The sequence below is a fragment of the Apis laboriosa genome, unplaced genomic scaffold (assembly GCF_014066325.1).
Source record: "Apis laboriosa isolate Shangri-la unplaced genomic scaffold, ASM1406632v1 scaffold112_cov148, whole genome shotgun sequence".
Classification (NCBI taxonomy): Eukaryota; Metazoa; Arthropoda; class Insecta; order Hymenoptera; family Apidae; genus Apis; species Apis laboriosa.
The window spans coordinates 910,440-932,437 of record NW_025220865.1 but is presented as its reverse complement, the minus strand read 5'-3'; the positions used below and the strand labels follow the sequence as shown (position 1 = coordinate 932,437).

Here is a 21,998-nt window from a genome sequence, read left to right as displayed (position 1 = left end):
TTCTCGAGCTGTTTGTACGCAAACGAGAAGATTCGATAGAATAAAATTGTACACGTTCTTTCAACAATCGTCCACTTTTATTTCTACACGCGCAATATATACTCGAGCTAAGCGAACTTGTTTACTGGCTTCTGTTATCCTGTTATCATGAGAAGAATGGTGTATTTCCAGCGGGAAAATAAGCGAAAGAGAGAATTCCTTGGGGAGGGATGCTCTTCGATATTCGAGGAAGGTTAAACAATCATCTCGAGAGAGAGGTCGATCGAAAAACCTGGCTTCCTCTAATTGCAACCTGCGATTCGAATTCGTCTCGATAATTTCTCGGGGGAGAGGACAAGCCTGTGCTCTCGAATATTCGAGAAACGCGCGCCGCCAAAGCGCGGGCTAATCAAATTCACGTGCTCGGCTCCACTTATAGCGGACGGCTGTTTTCCTCGGCCCTCCTCGCCCGCAGCGATGGCTTGTTTCGCGAAATTGATCGAATTTCCGCAACGGCCAGCCCGACGTACAACGAACCTTTTAACCTGTATCGCGGCACCGCAGCTAGATTCGATCGTCGCGTCCATCCCCGACCCTCCGTGTAATCCGGCCAACTTGTTATTCCCATTTTTACACTGGCCGTTTCGCGGTCATTTCCAAAATTTCCATCAAATTTGCCAACGTTTTCGATCGTTTGGCGCGCCGAATAAGCTTCGAGTTCGAATTACTTGGAATTACCGAAAGAGCGTTCTTTAAGAAGAGTGCTTCGAAAAATTCGTGCAATTTCCCGATTTTTGTGATATGGCGCGCAGAGAAGCATCGTTCACGTTTACTTTTCCTTAGCTTAGGAAATCACATCTAAGATAGAAGACGTTCGATTAAAAATCGCTTTCGGATACTTTAACATTCAACGTTTCTTCTATCGGTTTTCTATCCAGCTTAGGAAATCGGCTGTCGAAGCTACTGAAACGCTGCACTGCATCTTATATGTGAAAAATCGTAGCGAAGATTCAAAGCCGAAAATTTTAATTTGGAAGATCGTTCAGATGCACCGAGAAACAATCTGGTAATTCTGTATCTGATTTATATAATAATTTATTTGCATAGCTGATAGAAGGCGTACATTAAAAATCGGTGTATTTCGGATACTTTAACATTCAACGTTTCGATCTTTTACTGTTCCAGCTTAGGAAATCGGCTATCGAAGCTACTGAAACGGTTTGTACGCTGCACTGCATCTTATATATGAAAAATCGTAGCGAAGATTCAAAGCCGAAAATTTTAATTTGGAAGATCGTTCAGATGCACCGAGAAACAATCTGGTAATTAACAACAATCTGGTCTGTATCTGATTTATATAATAACTTATTTGCATAGCTGATAGAAGGCGTACATTAAAAATCGGTGTATTTCTTCTATCGATCTTCTACTGTTCCAGCTTAGGAAATCGGCTGTCGAAGCTACTGAAACGGTTTGTACGCTGCACTGGGAGAGAAATTTGTATCTTACTTAATCCTTTGTATCTGATTTATGTAATAACTTATTTGCACACCTGACATTCGATAAAAAATCGGTGTGTTTCGGACAGAAGCAAGTTCAAGAGGTAAACAAATATCTCCTTCGCAAATTTTATCCTCGTTTCTTTCGAACCTATTTACAGAAACAAAGGGAGATAATGCAACATCATCATCGAGAAATCGACGATCGATTTTTCTTCCTTTTTCCCCCCTCCCCCAATGCAAGAGCGGTTATAATCCGGAAATAAAAATAATCCGTAAGTCGAAGCGAATCGATAGAGAAACGAGGCAGCCACAGGCCGAGAGAGGAGGACACGAAGGAGAGGAGAGAAGCAAAGCAAGGGTGGTGTGGTGGCAAGGAACGGGGATCCATCGTAACGAGAACGAGAGAGCAAGAAGGCTTTTCCCGAGTCGATTCGCGGAAAGAAGCGCGCCGCCGCTGAAGAAATGAATTCGAAAAGGGGGTTATCCACTGCGAGCCACGGCGTATCTATACCCGTATAACCTATCGATCTGAAGCATTATTGCTGCAGGAGGTAGCGACCTCAAATTCAACCATCTGTGCCGAGAGAACGCGATTCATCATTCATATTTCATCGTCGAGGTGGTTGCACCGCCGTCGATGCAACCACCCTGAGATATGCACACATAGGCGGTTCCATCTTCCTTCTTTGTCATCATTGGCCGGCCGTTGTTTTGCCCCTTTCTTCTCCTTGAAAATAGGTCGACCATTCTCATTGTGATATCCATCACCTTCCCGAATTTGTTTGACTTCGAATTCCTGGAACCTCGGGGATGAATCTTTAAAAAGAGTTTGGAGATGTATTCGAAGGGGTAAAGCCTCTTGTAACGTTTTTGGAAAAAAGACACTTTCGCTTTTGCTACGAATATCGTAGCACTCGTCTTCTATTATATCTGAATTTCAACAACAGAATCACCGGACTCTTTTACTAATTATTAATATTAAAAAGAAAGAATATACCTGGAAGAAGGGAAAATCCACTTTCACTAAAAAGTTAAGAAATGATTGCCAAAGGCGTGATACACCTTTCTCCACAACGATCCCTTCTTCTCCAAACCGATTCAACGTGTAATCGCGTGTACATCTCTCGATACCTGTTAATTAATACCAGATATCGGATATCCTGAATCCATTCAAGGGAGGCAGGGAGGGGATTTAAAGTGACGTTTGATTGATCAGCTCTGGAAACGTCCACGGGATTCTTCGCCGTGGAGATCGAATTTGGCCGGGCGAAATCCGATCAGATTGCACGGTTCGATCGGTTGTTACGAGATTAGCCATCGCTTCGGTATATCCGGCTAGCTTTCTACTCGCGGATAGAGTTGTCGCGGATCCCGAGCTAAGAGCCGCGTACAGACGCTGCATTATTCATGAAAGTCGCGCGGATCGGTTGTCGATGATGACGACAGAGCCTCGCCGTTTCCTTCCTCCCCGAAGGTTACACTTTCGAGAATATATCGTCGGCCAACGATCGCTCGGAACAAATCGGCCATCTGTCGAATCGCGTTAATAATTAAAAGGGATGCGTCATCGAAAACGGGGGTAATTTTAAGGGTATCCTGAGGGACGTCGACTTTCCCTCCAAGATCGAATCTCGCCGATTTCGATAATAATTCCTAAATCATTGATTCGACGAGAGAAGGATCCAATCGAATAATTCAATTAACGGTTTCGAAGCTAATAACACTTTCTTTATTTTCTTCTTATCGACTCGACGAGGTCGACAATCGATCGAGCTCAGCAGTAGTCACGAGATCGCGGAGCTACGAAGCTGGGAACGGTTTCCGCGCCGAGCCTAATTCAGCGCGGGATTTGCTAATCCGGGGTTGCGGAGTCGGGTCATTATTTGGTGTCGCGTGATCCCGGGGGGGTAAAGCGGAGCGCGTACGGGGACGTGGCGCTGCATTTATCCCCCGATATATCACCCAAACCCCTCTAAACACCCCGGGAAAGCCCATCCGACCGAAACTGGCCGCGTCGTATAAAGCGTCACAGAAACCTACTGCAAAGTATTTAGCTCGTGAGCTTCCATCCAGCGAAATTGGCCCCCCCTCCTCCTCCGCGTAAATCGAGAGCGATTTCCACGATCCACGTGGATAATTATTACGAATTTTATTTTTTTCTTTTTTAATATCAATATTAAGAATTATAACAAAAACAACTCTCTTTAATTAATCGGTCGAATCTTTAATTTCGATCTCTCCCAAAATGTTATATTTAGCGCTTCCTAGGGATCGATCCTCCTCCAGAGGAGACGCGCGTTCCGTGAAGGGAGGTAAACACCATCAAGGAGGAGAAAAAGCAATCCTATCGTTTTAAACTAGCGGGTGAACGATTTCCACAGGCGGGGAGGGTTAAAATTGGAGAAGGAGGGTAGGAAAAAATTGCTGTCCCGAGCCAGCGGTATCTACGTACAGGCCAATAGGTATCGATCCCTGTGCGACTCTATTCAACGTGCAGCGATTCTCGGCGGGGGTGAGTTATATACCGCAGGCCGCCGCCACGGTAGAGTAACCTCCCTTGTACACGATTGGAAGCGTGTGCGCTTGTGAAAACACCGATATCGTTATTTATGTATCGCGCCGATGGTGGTAGGCAATGCCTATGTATCCCATCCCCCGAACGCCTCGCTCTCTCTCTGTCCATCCACCCGCCTCTCCTTGACAACAGCCTCTCTCTATCTTCTTTCCCTGAACTTGGGAGGGAAAATCGGTTGACCGGTGTTGGTAAACTTACGGCATTCCGACGAATTCTCTGCATTTTCGCGCGATATCTTCTTCTTGCTCAGGTCAGATCTTTACTCGTTGTTAAATAATGGATACGAGGAGGAGGAGGAGGAGGACGAGGATCGCGTTGGAATAGTTGGGTAGATTAGAATTTGTATGAATGGAGGAACGTTTATTATTAACGATTTTAGTTGAGGATTTGGGAATCAACGATCGACGAGTCGTTGATTTTAGTTCTTCTTTTTCTTTCAAATCTATCTTCAGAAGCCAAGTCTCTCATTATTGCAAAGCCACTAACGAACCGAGCAAGCGAGCTCTCTCAAGACCATCCAATTTCTCTCTCTCCCTTCCTGCCGTCCATCAACCCCCACCCTTCTTTCACGCTTCTTCCTCCGGTTATCTCTATTATACTTCGGTTGGTAAATCGAATCGATTTTCTTTCCAACTTAATAATTGCACCGGAATTAAGGTATCCAGTTGGAAGTAGTGTCCATGATACCAAAGTATACGAAAATTTTTATGATTATAATAATTTCTTTATAGAGAAATGTGTCACGTTAGTATACATATTCTTTGTCAAAATATAGAGGAAATCATTGAAATTACTTTTTTTTTCACGGAACTTTCACGACTCGGATTTATATTTTTTTCTGCGTACTACGGTTTTCCAGGTGAATATTGTCACTTGTCTCGAGTTTAAGATAGGTCGGTGAGAAGAAGTAAGTAAAGAAGGAAGGAATTATTTCTCAAGTTACATGTAGCAAATTAGTTCAAAGTTTCCCTAAAATTTTCATACCCTTTTGATCGACCGATTTTTAATCGAAAATAAACTAAAAAGCAATTGAAAAGCAATTTATCGGATAATCCGTATAAAGAAATATATGGAATTTTTAATTCTTTCCTCTTTCTAATACGACAAACTCATCGATAATTATAGAAACGCGTACATTTAAGACAATCGTATTATACCATATTATATTAAACTCATAGGAGCCAATTTATTGACCGATGATAAAAGAAAAAAGAAGAAAGAAAGAAAGGAAAGGAGGAGGAAAAAGGGCACTTCTCGAATGTTTTACTTCCATTTGCACGATAATGAGAGTTTCAGAGTGAGAAGGCGGAGGGAACTTATTCGTCCGGAAAGAGCAAAGTTTCGGATTCGAAGGCTTCGCAACGGGTAGGAATAATAAAAGACTACCGAAGGTAAATGTTTTCGCGTGGGGGGAGGGCGTAAGTACGTGCGCGGCCCGTGAATATGCAAATCCGCAACAAATTCTCGCCTCTTGCCAATACACCCGCGTAACACGTTTTTCTCCTTGTCTAATTAACTCCTGGTGAAAGTAAGATTACCGAGTTTCCTCCAACCTATTAAACATAACTTTATTCCCGATTAATTTCTTGCTATTGTTCTCAATACCTTTTTCCTTTTCTTTCTGTCTCGCGAAAACTCTCGGGCAAAAGAAAATCCTTTCACGTTCGCGAATATTACGAATCTCGAGAAAACGAATGAAACGAAATCTCCAAACTTTCGAAAGAGCATTAACATTATCGTGGATACTGATCTGTTTAATCACAACATAAACGTTAGAAAAAGAAGAAAAATTCTACGAAAAAACGATTTATTAGATTCCTTCGTTTCCCTGCTCGAGCAAACTCGACACGAGTATTCTCGCGCCTTTTTTCTCCCCCTCATATCTCCGCCCGTTTTCTCCGATCGTCAACCACGTACAACGAGGCAGGCTTGCAGCAGCACTTGGTCGATGGCCCACGGGTAAACCGTATATTGTTTTAGGGCTGCAATCCGAGCATCGAGGGTGGATAAATCTACGGCGGGGACGACTCGTTTCGTCCCAAGTTCTTCTCCCCCGTCATTTTTCCTTTTCCCCTTCTTCCCCCTTTCTCCTTACAATAACTCCATCCCTCCTCTCGTCACGTTCACCTTCCCACCCATCTTTTCCCTCGTCTCACTCGTATTTCTTCGTTTCCTCCCCCTCCTCCACGTTTCCCTCCCCACCCCGCGCTTAACGGCGTCATTTTATGGCAACACTAAATTTCGCCAGGTGCGTGAGACGAAACGATATCGAGCAGTTTCCAAGCGGAGCGCGTACGTGTGCAGACGCCAGAGGCGTAACCTCGCGCCAATCCAGCGCGTTACGCGGAGTAAATCGAGGGAAATCGGCGATCTCGTTCCCCCTTTTTCATTCTCCCTCCCTCCCTCTCTCTCTCTCTCTCTCTCTCTCTCTCCGTTTTATTTTATTTCGAGCGTTCGAGCTCTCGAGGGCGAGAAGGGTATTAAAAAACCGGTCTAATTGACACCGATAGGGAAAAATTTCGCTGTCCCAGTTACAATTGGCCCGACGTCCGATGTAATTGGCGTGTTCGTGTTTCGGGAGGGGGGAAGGGGGAAAAAAAAGAAAAAGAAAGAAAGAAACAACACGGAAACCGAATGAAAAACGGATACTTGATTTCTTTCATATTTTGTCACGATTTCAATTGATTGTGTGTCTCGAACACGCAGTTGAGATCCGCGAAACAATGTGGAAATGAACTAACGTTCGATTCGCAATTATCGTCCATTTCCACGTGGCTTGATTTCGCAAGAGAGATGGAAAAAAAAAATAAATAAATAAATAAATAAAATCGTGTCATCGATTTAATCGTGGTTGTGCGCGCACGGATGCCAGGCAAGATTACATTGCTTGTCGATTCGCGGATAAACAAGTTTATACCATTTGTCAAACGAGCATTTGTATATATATATGTGTGTGTATAATAACATCACGATAGTGGAACGACAAAAATGTGAAACAATTACATTACACGAAAAAAAAAAAAATATTCTAATAATAATAAAATTTAATTCTAATTTCCAATCTTTAAAAAATGATTCTTCTTCCGTTGAAATTCTCTCTCGTTCGAAACGGAATCAAATGGAACAAGAGAACGAGAGAAAATGTGTAAACGAAACATATATACTCCTCGCCAATTGACCGACCGACCGAACACGGAAAAAGAAAGAAGGGGAGAAAAGAAAGGTCGAAGGGGAAGTAGAAAGCGAGGAAGCAGAGAGTGCAATTAGTTCCCCCTCTCCTTTCCTTCGCAACGCTAATTGACTACACAGCAAGCTTCGAAGAGAATACCAGCTTCGTCCCCCCTCCCCTCGCCCTGTGTTTTCTTTAATTTCTCTAACCAGTTCGTTCTTCGCGGCTTGATTCCACGGAGGAGGAAGACCTCACCGGAAGTGACGCGTGGGAGGAGAGGACCTTGTTTTCCTACACGACGGGGATTTATTAACCGTGTCTCCCGCGGAGGGGCGGGGGCCACGAGAATAAACAATAAATTCAGAAAACGCAGGGAGACGAGGGGAGGAGAGGGAGCGAAGGAGGAGGAGGAGGTGTATGGGTCGGCGAGCGTAATTGGAGTCGGCGCGCTGCCGCCTCCGCCGCCAACCTTAATCCTAACGTGCTTAAGGTGATTTGTGATGCCGAAGGAACGAAGGCTTTAAAGACTCACTCGTTATCTGACCGTGCCGCAGTGAAAACGCACTGAATCACCCGGGATCCGGAAACTAACGCCACGTTCCACGAAAATTGGAAACTTCCCCCTACCCCTACCCCTCTCTTAAGAGTACATACCACAGTACCTAGCAGGATCGTGTGGTCCGTTTTCCCTTGACCACCCTGGGCGTGGACACGATCCCAGACGGGGATATAATAAGTGTCGAGGAAGAGATAAGGGAGGAGGGGACAAGGGAAGGGAGGTAAGAAGGAAAAGAGGAGAAGGGAAGGTGGGGAGCGTCACCGATGCTGCCGAGATAAACCTTGAAATATTAATATCGGTGCATAATGAACGGGGGTGTCTCGCGGAGAGGTCTTGGGATCCCTTCATAAATTTTTAATTGAGCTAAGACCGTCGCCTCCCTCCCCCTCGATCGGGGGAGATCCGCGGCGGCTGCGACTTATCCCATCCCCCTCCATCCCCCCAATAACCTCAACGCTTTTGATAATTTAATCAGCGGTACATTACAGCGGCCCGAATCGCGATATCGTAATAAACCGTGATTTCAACCTGGCTCCTTGTTATTATTATACTTCATCCGTTGCGATGCGAACCTCCTTTCTGGCCGATTTCGTTCGATTCGAATAAACTAGTTTTCTAAAAAGTGAAAGACTTAACGCGTACGGGTCATGAAATATCTTTATGTTTTAATGTTTCTTCGACTCGAGGAATTGAAAAACACTCGGAACAATAATAGGAGAAGGCAAGAAGAAATTCTAAGAGACAAAAAAAAAAATGTCTGTTTGTCCAATGGAAAAAGAAATCGGATGTTATACTTCGAAGCGTTATTCGAAGCATTGGTAAAGTAAATAATAATAATTGATCGATTTAATTTTACTTATACAAAAAAGTGTACATAATAAATAGATGTACAAGGAATATATAATAATATTTAAGAATAATTTATGAATTAAAAAGTGCATATATATATATGGTATACTTTTCTTTAGAACGAAAATAAACAACTCTCTCTCTCTCATATCTTAAAATCCTATAAATTACGCGCAACGTCTCGTTCTCTTCCATCTTCCCTCTACTTCACAACCTACCTATACCCTTCCACCTCCGATTTCCACAGCGAGGAGCGCACAGACACGTCACACAAGTATTTAACCCCCCCCCCACATCTTTCCCACATTCCACCTAAATAACGAGGGCGCGCGAACCGTGTAGCGTAACCGACCGAGTTAATACCGGCTCTAAACTGTCTAAATCGAAAACGATTCGGTTTAATTAACGAACGATTGGTTAAATCCATCGCGATAGTTCTAGATAACGTCCTGCCGCGGGGAGAGGGGGAGGAGGGGGGGGGGGAGGTTTCTAGTATCTCGCTATTCGAAACTTCGAGCAGGGAGAGAAAAACGGGCCGCGAAAAGAGGGGGAGAGATGGAAGAAAAAAGAAAGAGAGGAGGGGGACGTTGCAGGAGACAGAGACGGAGGGATCGTGGGGTTTGGCCAGAGGGCGTAGCACGGGTTGCACACTAGGCTATACATTACGAGCTTTAGCAGGGTTTAGCCGTCGCTATATACCGTGTCGTGGTCACCGTCCAGGACCAACCAACCCTCCACACACCCGCACAACCCGAATGTGCGTGTGCGCGTGCACACCGACGAATGGACGCGCGCAAACTTGCGTTCGGGGTGTCATCCCGAAATTAATGTACTTGCCGTGCTCCTTTGACGGATTGACACCGTGGGCGGGTGGAGAGATAATTCGAATAAAAATACCTGGGAGAAACGCAGCGCTTCTACCCTCCTATTAATAACCCTCTCTCTGTTCCTGCTCTCGATGTTGAAAAACCGATACTCCGAATACTACTGAATCTCGTTATCGAGACGCGTTCGTTAAACGGTGAATTTCCTGTTTCGAGCACGGCTAATTCCACAAAAGCCACTCGATGCGACTCGCGAGAAGACCGCGTAATATCTACGCGCGCGTGTTTGTGTGTGTACGCATAATCAAAAGCGGCCTGCTCGACGCGAGCTCTGCGTAAACGTCGCGGCGCAACCAAAGCATGCGCGAGAACGTGTGCATGGTGTGCGTGCGTGTGCGTGCGTGCGTGTGGCCCATGACTCGGCGAGGTATGCACGCGGGAAGGCTTTCGCTCCCAGCCATGTAGTCTCTGTGACATCCGACCTCGCGATAATGTCTATCAACTTTGTCACGCCCTACAATATTATGGGCTAATTTAAGACGCGATTGAAATCGATCGATTCGAGAATTTCTGGCTCGTGGGATAATACGATCGTTTGGATTATTATACGCGATATTTGGAAAGAAATTCCGTTTGCTGGATTAGAATTAGTAGAGAATCTCGTTTACGGGGAGGGGAAGAATTATTCAACTTTTTTATTTATTTATAAGAATTGGGAAGAATATTAGAAAAGCTTGGAATGAAGATTACGAAGAAGTGAATCAGAGTTAGATATTTCTTTCAACTTTTTCCCTAGCCTATGTAATCGCTAACATAGTTCCCCTTCGGGCGAACATTGTTCGCGGTTAGACTTTTATGCCACTTGAAAATAACACAAGTTTATTTCCCGTTGAGAAAACTTGCCGCGAAAAGTTCCAAGTTCTCGCGAAGAAAATAATATTTCAAGATTAGCGGAAACTGTAGTGAAAAGTATTGTACTCCGCCAATGCGATCGCAACTATGAAATTCTTTCCATACTCGGATCGATTGCCATTTTGTCTCCAGTTTCCCCCCTTTCTCTCTTTTATTACATTTCCTCGCCCTGTATACCTAAACGTTACGTTAAATAAATCTCTCCCTCTCCTACGGTGTATCTCCACGCCTCCGTATCTATTTAGACAATTCAATGGACCCTCCTCCCTCCCCCTCTGTGTGTCCACTCGATTTATCCATCAGCGTCTCCCTTCTCATCGCCTCCCAATCATTTCTTCCAGCGAACCTATCCATCTCCAATTCCTCGTTATGGATCGCGCCATAACCAAAAACGTGGCCCGTGTACAATCGTGATTTCCTCCTCCTCTCCAAATATTTCCTGCTTTTAACAAATTAAAGGCAAGACGCGTTGTTCAGTGACAGGGGTAAACACAGGAAGCGAAGTAAATCGGCGGAGATGAAGAGAGGGGAGGGCGAGAAGGAGAAATAAGAAGGGTCGAAGGTAAAGGGGAAGAAGGAGCGAAGAGAGGAATTCCTTCCCCAAGCTCGGCGCCGCCTCGCTATTATCCTGATTGCATTTTTAAACGGGACTGTCCGCCGCTGCTCCGCCACGCGTGTGCACGTCTCTCCTCCCCCCTTCGTTCTCACCTTCCTTCATCTCTCGAGTTGCTCATCCCCCTCGCTCGGTCCGACGCTCACCCTCCCTCCGACTTCGCTACCTTTTTCTCTGGAAGCGGTGAGCTTCGACTCGGGAGGGATGATATCGCGTATCGATGATATCGTCTCACCCTTTTTCATTATTTTTGTCCGGCAGTAAAGCAAGAATAAAATCCCTTTTCTCGAGATATACCCCATGCTTCGATCGTTGGATGTTCAAGGAAGAGAGAGAGAGAGGGAGGAGGAAAAAAAATATCGGTCACTGTTTCTGAATCTGAGAGGAGAGACGATAAGCCCGATTACATCCACGATCGGTGGTGTCGAGATGAATATTTAACCAAGCACGTTTGGAATATCGTGGAGATGAGAAAGGGCGGGAATTTCGATGCTTTTTGCGTAATAGGATGCGCATTTCATTCACGCTCGCCGATCTCCTGGGATCTCCTTTGTTTACACGCTTGTAATCTTCGTGTACAGAGATATACTATGCGAAGGGGGAAGAAATTTCTCCAACCGCGAAATATCGAAATATCATTATTCAATCTTGGCGCGATAAATCAGGAACGAGAAATCTCTCGATTAATTAACGGGGTATAATAATAAAAAAACGAGGGTTAAGCCACTTAATGCTCCCTAACGCGATATTCTCCAAACATGCAATTCGACCAGGAAGAGAAACGAGGGAGGGAGAGGGCTATAAGTTAATGACACGTTCGAGAACGATGTAATTGGCTTCAATTAACCGTTTCATGCCCGTTGTTTGTACGTTCGAACAACGTGCGAGCGTTAATCGCGCGAGCGCGAAAGCGTTGTTACCGAATCTGCTCTAATAGAGGCTATCTCTCTCTCTCTCCCTCTCCAGCCTTCCGAGGGTTGGAAAGAGGGAGGAGGGTTGATAACCGGGACGGGAGGACCGTGGGTAAAAGTCTGGGAGGGGAGGGTGTTGGAGAATCGAAGAATATGCATAAATATGCAGGCGCGCAGCGTTTGCATGTCGATGGTATCGGCGATGGCCGGTAGGTCGACGACCGGCCGGTTGGTTAAGTATTTTTAATAGGCGGTCAGACCAAAGGAGCGCTTCGTTCTCGTATTCACCACGATCCATCCATTCTATCAAGAGCAATTGATTGCCACGCAAGCTACCGAGAAGCTAATCGCGGCCATTTGTCGTTGGTCGCAACTTGGACCCAGCCCCCTCCCACCCCCCTGGCTTCCGAGACCCAATAGCTCTCGATCGTCTTAAGGCTACTATCGAATACTGTCGCGGTGAGTCATCATCGGTGGCTGCTGCCACTCGCCTTTTGCTCGAGGAAGCACGGCGATCTCCTCGACCTTTCGCCTCCTCCCCCGCGCTTCCTCGTCATTTATTTCGAACGCGAAACGGCCCCGTCAATACGGAGTAATATACGTTGCGGATCGGCTTGTTGCTACATTCGAAGGAATTGTGGAGTTGGGAGATCCGAGGATGGATCTCAGACGAGGGAAGAAACATCGATCGTGAATGCTTAATGGAGTGTTGTTGCAATGCGCGCGGTTTCTAATGTAATGTCCCGTGTACACACAACTTGATAGAGAGGTGATTGTTCGAATACGATAAGTAATTGATTTCGTGATAGGTCGTTCAACCCGTGCAACAGTTGAATATACTTTATCTCGTTCCAATTTTCCGTTAAGGAACACGTAACTGAAACGTAACTCAATAAATAACTTTTAATTATCAATTTTATTTATCGAAGGATAATGTAATTTTGTAATAAGAACGTGACCTATTTCGATACATTTTTCGAAAAGAAAACGTAATTCATCGATAATGAATCTATAATTCCGATTGTATGTATATATCGAATGTATGTGAATATGTACACGGATCGAAGAAAAATTTCAACGAGGAGAGAGAATCCACGATATCGATTTATTTTCTTCGAACGAAAAGGGAGAAAATTCTTTTAAGAAGCTTATCGAAACTTTCGAACTCGAATTATATATTTATAATTTTCGTCCCACGTGTATGTAGTTTTCTACGTGACAGGGAGGGGGGGAAGGAGGGGTCCAATGGCGTGCCTGGAGGCTAACACACGCCCTGCTATTATACGTACTATATCCTGCTCAATTTCGCCTTTCTATCTCGCCAACGGTACAGTGTGGCGAGATGCGGATCATTATTTTTCGCGCAACTATTTTCGTAGCTGCCAACGGCACGTGTGACACGCTATCCGCACGCTACGAACGTGCTGTCGTTTCGAACAGCGAAAACGCCACGCGTTTGTTTCCATTTAAATGCCACCGATAGGTCGCCTCCTCTAATGCAACGTCCCTTCAAAAATTAATTAATTAATTTCACGAACGGCCGAGAACGATTATTATTATTTTTGTTCCTTTCCCATTTTTGCCGAGGAAAATGCATTCATCACCTCTTCATCGATCTACGAGATTAAATTGTTACGATAGCGCGATGGATCGTGAAAGAATGAAACGTGTAACGAGTATCCAAAATTTGAAGGAGATTATTGATAAAAAAATAATTTGAAAAATTTCATTAATACACGTGTTGATCGATGTGAAATTATTGTTGTTGTTTTAACTTGAGTAAGTTGATAAAAATGCACGTTCGTGTATTTCCATTGGAAATTGGAATTACACGTAGTTTAATGCGATTACACTCGCAATAACTTATTATTCATATTAAACGAGATCTACGTGTAATGTAAATAAAAAATAAGGGACGGTGTGAGGAGGTTAATGCATATTTGATCGGGCTGGCACAGTTGCCTAGGATAGAGAGTGAAAGTAACGAAAGAGACTGATGCAATCAATGGGTACAACTACTTTCCTGTTTAAAAATGATTTATACGCCACGCGTGTCACAATGGCAACGCGATACACGAGCAATTTTGCTTTGTTTAATTATACTTTCTCCCTTCCCCCCCTCCCCCTAATTTACGAGATCGTTAATCAGCTCGCACGATTCGAATCGTTAAATTACACACCTCCGTTATCTGCGTTCGTTATCGGTAAAAAGCTCGATATAACGCAATTTAAATAGATAGACTTCTCGATTTATTTTATTCGTATGTAGAATTCTATATAGATGAATCCGTATTCGAAATTAACAAAACAAGCGAGCAAGCGATTTTTATATCGGGAGATACTTTTTTTTTTTTTTCTTTTTCCGAAGTAAGATCGAATTCTGGTATATCTATATCCAATATTTATCTTCGAGCTGATATTTTAAAAATAAATTCGTTTGATATGACTCTTTAATTAATCTCGATCGAATGGAGGAAAGCCTAGTGTCTATCCGAGCCGAAAGTTTGCGAAATTCGTGATTCAACGTTACCTTTACAACGATACAGAGCAAATTTTTCAATAACTGTTCAATGTTAGTCATGTTGAAAAAAACAAAAAAAAAAAAAAAAAAACGCTCTTGTTTCTCTCCCATATCGTGGTAAAGGCAACAATACTCCAATCCATGGTATCGAACTAAAATACGATGATGACCGTTTTATAGAAAATAATAGTATAATTCGTTATTATATCGAGAGAAATTCCATTTTGATAATTATATTTAATGATATTTTATCGTTTATACCTATTACGTAACCATTCGAATTATGTAATTGTATTTTATGAAAATGTAATAACCAAGTTATTCAAACACGTGGAAATTTCAAACTTTTGGAAATTTTCAAGGGCGGATCGAAGTATACGTTTTAAGCTCGATTCAGAAACTTATTAATCGTAGATCTTTGTCCAGATTAATAACTTTACTTTCGTAAAGTTGTCGCGACAACTCATTTCTTCGACTATATTTCCACTAAGGCATAGAATGATTAAAAATTTTCTTGCGAAAAATAAAGTCAAAACTTAGAAACTGTTGGAATTAAAAAATTTTATCGAAAAAATATTCTACGTATCGGTGGAAATATCAGTGATACGTAATTTGTTTGAAAATTTTATTATTAAATAATTTAAATTCGAATCGAGTAGAATTTTTTTCTCATTTGAATTTAAGAGAAGCAAAATAAAATTTTCTAAATTTGATAAGATATGAGATTCATAAGGTGGTACATAAATTTTGATAATATGTTCGTCCCGAGTCGTGCGCCACAGGCGAGGATTAAACGAGCACGTTTTCGTTATCCTGCCGAGGAACACTCTAATCAATCTTTTTCCCTTGGTTTTTTTAACGTTATCACGTCGTCGCGTGAGCTTCTCACGTGACGGAACAGCCGAGGTAAGAAGCTTCTACGAACTTGTTCGTTCACCAGGTCGACGTTTCTTCTAACGCGAATGTCAAGAATGTCGAGAGTCGCCAAACTTGCTTCTAAACGAATTTACATTATCCGCAAACGAACGAGGATAAAAAATTTTTATTTTCAAAAAGATGTGCGCAATCGATTTCAAATAAGACGTAGATTAATAGTAAAACTTCTAAAATTGTAATTTTGATAAAATAATATTCGATATTTTCCGTATTGATGATAACAGAAAATGTATCGAGTTCAAATAATTAGGTAATATTGGAAGAATATATATTTTAATACGGATAAAATTCTCGTAATTAATATATTTTATGGTAATCAGAGATTTTGAAAAGTGTAATTCTGTATATTTGGAAAATATAAATAACTAAATGCCCCGACAGTTAAAAATAATAAATCAAATAACGGATGACAAAAATAATTTTTGCTATTCACTTTCGATGGATATTCGATGAAAACTAATAAAAATTGACAAATGAAAATTGATGTTGAATTTTCACGTATTAACAATACGCGAATAAAATCTGTTTTTTTACATACGAGTTCGTTGATCCCAATATTAATTCATTTAACACATGTAAATGTATTCCACTTAATACGAAAAAAAATAATATGATATATTAAGATATCGTTTTGTATAATCGAAAATATTTTTATACACCTTTCGACACGTAAACCAATTTAAATAATTTTAAATAATTAATACAATATAGATCATAACAAATGTTTCTACTACGAAATAACGTATTCTTTTGTGATTGTGAATTTGAAATTAATCAAATAATATCATAAGTGCTTCATTCGTTATAATCTTTAACGCATTATAATCTAACTATATTGCTTAAACAGATAATCGTTAAATTGTTCCAAGATGTATATGCTAAATCTACTCTTAAATAATCCGGAAATTTACAATCTTCGCATATACGTAAGAGATATTGTACAGTAATTGAATCCTTTCAAACGAATCTTATAAATAATCGTATTAAAACGCGTTCTTAATCTACCAATAATTGTCGTCTATTAATTGTCGAAACGCGAGAAAAAGAAATGGAGGACGCCATACGATTTAAAAACGGAACGCTTGTTAACTTTTGGAACACGAACTTTCGGGACAACGGACGAGCAATTGAACTCTGGGCGTGGTGGGGAGACAAGAAACACCGAAAGAGCGCGCGATTGACCGTGAATAGAAAACATACGCTCCAATGAATATAACAACGCAATAAATAATGTATACATTAGTCATCGCATAGATGACGAAATTCCCATACAAAAAATCTTCAAAATAAATATAACACTCACCTAATTGGTACATTTAAGATCCTATAACGTACACCGGTGCGCCGTTTGCCTCTCGGTCATTGCACAATACCACTGCACGACACTCTTAAATCACCATCATCATGATCATCATGATCATCATCTTCGTAAGCACCGATAGTAATCGTAGATAGAAAGCACGTCTGTCGATTTATCGGTCGATTGTGCAATGCAGTAGCACGAATCCGTGATACGGGACCGGGAGGACGACAGCAGTACCGAACTATATCCAAAGACAGCCGGTATCCGTGTATCCTGTCGTTCGAAGGCACAACACATGTACACGCCAATGTCCGACACTACCGTTTTTTCACTCAGCCGTTAATTTCGACGACCGGTACGACGATAAATATCACGGAGCGAGCGAATAGGTTTAAACGTCGCAAAAAACCGTTAAACTGTTAGTTCGTGAGTTGCCGCGAGGTGGAGTCGAAACGTTCGAGTCCCTTCGCGTATATATATTCGCGTACGTTGCGAAATAAAACGGGGCACTGTGTAACGACAACCAACAGTTAAGGGATAAATTCGCGATTATCCAGAAACGTGTGAGTCGAACGTTCGCGATTCAAGAGCTGGCAATGCACTGACTGGCTTCCCGGTTCGACCCGAGTCCGCGGCTATTACTTCTGTGTGGCGCATGCGTGAGACATCATGGCGACATTGCGCCGTCGTCAACGCCGTCGCTGACATCGTCGCCGCCGCCGCCGCCACCGTCGTCGTCATCGTCGTCGTCGTCGACGTTTTCGTCCTGTTCGTAGTCCTTGTCGGCATTGTTACCCCTTCGTCCCTACTTACCCACCCTTCGTTGCCCTATCCTGTTTTCCGTCCCTGTCCGTGTACGTATACAGGGATGCCTATATACAGTTCACCTATACGTGACCCATACACGTGAATCTACTTACTTCCGTGTTTCATCCCCTAAATCGGCACTCCGCGCCCTCGTATAGTGCTTGCTACGGTGCCATGGTTGGAAAAGACCAGGGAAGAAGAAGAGGTGTCGGCTTCTCGCGTCAAATACCCTCTTCCCTCGACCAGTTCGAGGATATAACGCGAGGACTTGGCCGCCTATAGGTAAATTAGGTCCGTTCTCATTGGAGCTTGTGCCTAGTTATTTTGAAGCGGCGGGAAAAATGGTATATTTAAAATTTAATTTGATTAGACGAAGATTATTATATAATCGAACGCGTAGAGTTTACATTATAGAATAAACGTGTGTCTTTTTCTTTTCTTTTTCTTTTGAAAATCTTTTTAAATGATCGATGGTATCGATTCGTGAATTATTTGAAGTGATTTATAGAAAGTGTGAATAAAAAAATATGTGAAAAATTAATAATCTGATAGAGTGAGTGTATTTATATTTATTTATAAATATCATTGTGGTTCTATTATTTGTCCAAACTCAATTTTGAATAAAATTTATTCAATTTATTCAAAATTGAAACTGTTATTGAAATTACGTTATTATAAGCTTAGACGTCTGATACTTTACCGTGTTAAAGTCACAATATGTCTGGCATACGATCTCGTTAAAGATAAAACAGAGGTAAAACATAGACGAATGCTCCCCGTTGAAGATAAATTGTCAGATTAACGGATAAACTAAATTGATTCTAGACGCATAAGCAGAATTCGTAACGACACCACCTAGTTTAAAATTTGTTATGCATCTGTATAATAAATTATGGACTCGTATCATAAATTCAAAATTATTTAAAATTTGATTATACAATCTGACAACAAAACTATCGATTCTTCTCAAATCTATTTACTATCATTTTATAACTATCATCTTGATAAAAACTTCGCGTCGAAATTACATCTTTCGATCAACGAAAATAAAACTCGTTTCTTTTTTTCGCTCACGAAGAAGAAGTGCTAAATGGAAGCCAACGTACGTTCCCATTCCCCCTTTCTTGGACGTGACACGGTCAATGGACACAGGCGAAGTCGAGTCGACTCTCGCGATTCAGGCTACGTCTTACAACGAGTCGAACAAAATCTACGGAACATCGGATCGGGAAAGTATATATTTAGCGAGTTCCAATTAAGCGCGAAAGCGGATAGGGTTAAGCAAGCGTGAAGAAGCAGGGACTCGGTTCTTCTGAGCTCGCTCTATCTCTTGATACCGGTGGCGGAGCATCGTCTACTGTAATCCTTAATTGGTTCGCGTGATTCATTCGGTCCATTCATCGTAACTAAACTGTTTTCCGAACGGAGAATCTCCTTCGTCCTCGCCTCGAGCGACAGAACGGAGCACGCTTCCACGTTCCCTTTCTTTCTCTCTTTCTCCTCTCTCCTCCGCCACTCCTCGTGCTCCGCTTCTTATCTCGCTTTCTCCATCTTCGTCCCTCGAATACGCAAGAGGTAGCCGCCCCAAGGAGCCACCGGTAGCCTGTCTGTCTGTACTTATAACGTGGGATCAGATAAACAAACGCTGGCTTTAACTTCGACTGACATAATCGGTCGTTCAGGTGAGAGGGAAACCGGAGGAAGAGAAACGAGGGTCGGGGAGGGCGGAAGGAAGGAATAGAGCCGGTGGGACGGAGGGGGAGGAGAATGAGAGGGAGATATACGAAAGGGAAGATTGACGACTGAGCGGAGAGGGAATCCTCGTATCGAAGGTGAAAAGGCAAGGGAAGAAATCAAGGAAAAATGGACAAAATGCCGCGGTGAGTACACGAGAAAGGCTTTCTCGGTGGGGTCATTCCTGGATGATGGCTCGAGAACGATGATTGCCTGGATCAAGGAGGAGGAAAAAGGGTACGTACGACCAATTTCGTGTTGATCAGATATCGCAGTGTTTCCTTTTCGGCCGTCAAAGCCGGGAGAAAAAAAATATTTTAGGAAGGATGAAATTACGATGTCGATTACTCGCATACGATTTTTTGAGTCGTCCGTTTTGACAGAGGAAATAGCTAGAGAAAGGGTTGAATTTGTATAGCATTGTTTGAAATAGTCTTGATATCTATGGAAATATCTCGGTACGTATAAATGACGTTTTATTCGAACGTCAGTTCACGATTCGACAAGTGCATTTCATTCACGTGACACGCGTGTCGTTTAGCTGTAGGTAAAAATTATTCGAAAATATTGACACGATTTAGAAACAACTATATTATATGTGTATATATATATATATATACATATGCTATCCTCGAAAGCTTTCACGGTATAAAATATCATACCGATATCGATCCTTTCTCCTCCCGGTTTGTGGTATTTCATTTGAACGTGAATGAAATTGTTTTATTACGTGAGAAAGAGCATAGAACATGCCAGCGACACTCAATATCGTTATACAGCTTAAGTAACGAGAGAGAAAACGAGAGAGAGAGAGAGAGAGAGAGAAAGCTTTAGAAACATTTTATCGGAGATTGTTGCTGGTAACTACGTTTTAAAAGTGTTCTATCGTTTCGAATTACAGGAAGGATGTCGGTTTTTTTCTTCTCCTTTTTTTTTCTTTTCTTTTCCTTCTTTTCTTTTTTTCTTTTTACCTTTTTGCCCCAAGTAGAAAAAAGTAACTACGTCCTATATTTTCCAATGCTACGATATTACGCTTTAATTTCTACACCTTTGTGATCGACGTTATATTATACTCGCAGATTTTGCTCTCTCGTTCGTCCAATAATATAACGAAACCACGTGCTATTTCTTTTTTACTTTTTCGAGAAATACTTTTGATTTCTCTCTTCAATATCTCCTTCTCGTCTAATACATGAAATATTAAATATTTCTTTCGTAAGAAATCCATCTCGAAAATATCTTTATTTTTTCATCGTCACGTTTGAAAAGCATCGACGTCAAATTCTCCATCCATAATTAATCTCCAAATTTTCGCAGAACGACTGAAGCACACGCTCAGGCGAACGACCCGGCTTTGTCTCCTCATCAAGATACACTTCTGATTCCCCCCCCCTCTCCTCCTCCGATTGAACGTACAAAGAAATTTTGCCTCCCCGCGCGCGATATGGCCCCGATATGCGCGAACAAGAAGAACAAGAAGAAGAAGAAGAAGAAGAAGAAGAAGACGACGACGAAACGGAAGGAGCAAGAGACGAAATGGAATCGACAGGAGGCGTACAGGCGAAACATTTCCAACGAACATTTCGAACGGAAGAGAAAGAGGGACGGATGGGTTCCGGGCGCGCACCTAACCGGAAATGCTCGACGAGAAAGATCTAAGATTCGCGGAGGGGGCTCGCGGAAGGGTGAATAATAACGTTTGAAATTCGAGACGCGGAATAAAATGATGTCGCGGACGGGAGGCGCGTTCGGTGGATCGAAGGGTAGGAGAAAGGAGGGGGAGAGGAGGAGTGGAGAGCAAAGAGGACGGGGTGTAGTAGGGATATATCCTCGTGTGTAGCCAGGGCAAAGGATGCAAGAAAGGGCGTCAGGAAGGAAGGCTTCTTCTAGGCTTCTCGTTCAATAAAACGGAATATCTAATAAGGAACAAATGCAGTCGAGGAAAGAATGGAGAAATAGAGGAGGGGCTTGGATAGTTCGTTTGGAGGAGAGGGAGAGAGAGAGAGAGAGAGGGGAGGGGAATTGGAGAACGGGAAGCAGCAGAGGCTTTGATATTTCTACTCCTTTCCTCTCGAATATATCGCGTTATCGGGGAATAGTGGATGATCTCTGTAAGAATGAGGAGGTGTGCCGATATTTATATGATTGTTCCGCGTACGAAAGGGAAAGCGAGCGAGTCGAAATGGGAAATCGGACAGAGCGAATCGAGCGAAGAAGTGTTCCTTTCCTGAAATACGTTTCGATTCCATCGATTTTTTATTCCTTTATCTCGTACCATCGTAATCTGTGTGCGCGTCTTTGTTCCGCCATTCAACCTTCCATTCACCATATTCGAGTGTGTCTCTCTCTCTCCCTTCCTCCTCCGGCAAGGTAATTTGATTTCGATTTACATATGTAAGAGAACCATTATATCCTATCGTGCTTTTGTATCGTGCTCAGATTTAAGCGAAGCAATCTACGAATATGTAAATATTCGAAAGGGTTTTTCCTGGAACGGTGACGACTTCCACAGTCCTGTGCATTTCCATACATGCACATTCATTCATGCATCGATCATTCCTCGGATAGGGGGAAGGGAAACACTATTCCAATTTCTCTTATTTTCTGTTATTCGAGTTAAAAGAAAAAAAGAAAAAAAAAAAAACGAAAAGAAATTGAATTATTCAACGAGGAATAAGAGAGACCTTTTTCTTCGACTCTTTGAAAAAACAATGAAAAGCGAGGAACGGAAAAGCGGGGTGGAAGAGAGAGAGAGAGAGAGAGAGAGAGAGAGAGAGAGAGAGAGAGAGAGAGAGAGAGAGAGA

General features: G+C 42.5%; 1 protein-coding gene across 2 annotated transcripts in view; it reads right to left on the bottom strand.

Annotated features, from left to right (window-relative positions):
• Nucleotides 1–21,998, bottom strand: part of LOC122714048 (teneurin-m) — a 604,012-nt gene that overhangs the window by 229,929 nt on the left and 352,085 nt on the right. The window contains exon 1 of one of the 2 annotated variants that reach the window (XM_043935059.1): nt 16,654–17,197. The exons of the other annotated variant lie outside the window; for it this stretch is intronic. The gene's annotated coding sequence lies outside the window, so the exon portion shown is untranslated. Of the gene's footprint in view, nt 1–16,653; nt 17,198–21,998 lie in introns of those variants that run through there. 2 annotated transcript variants of the gene reach the window in all.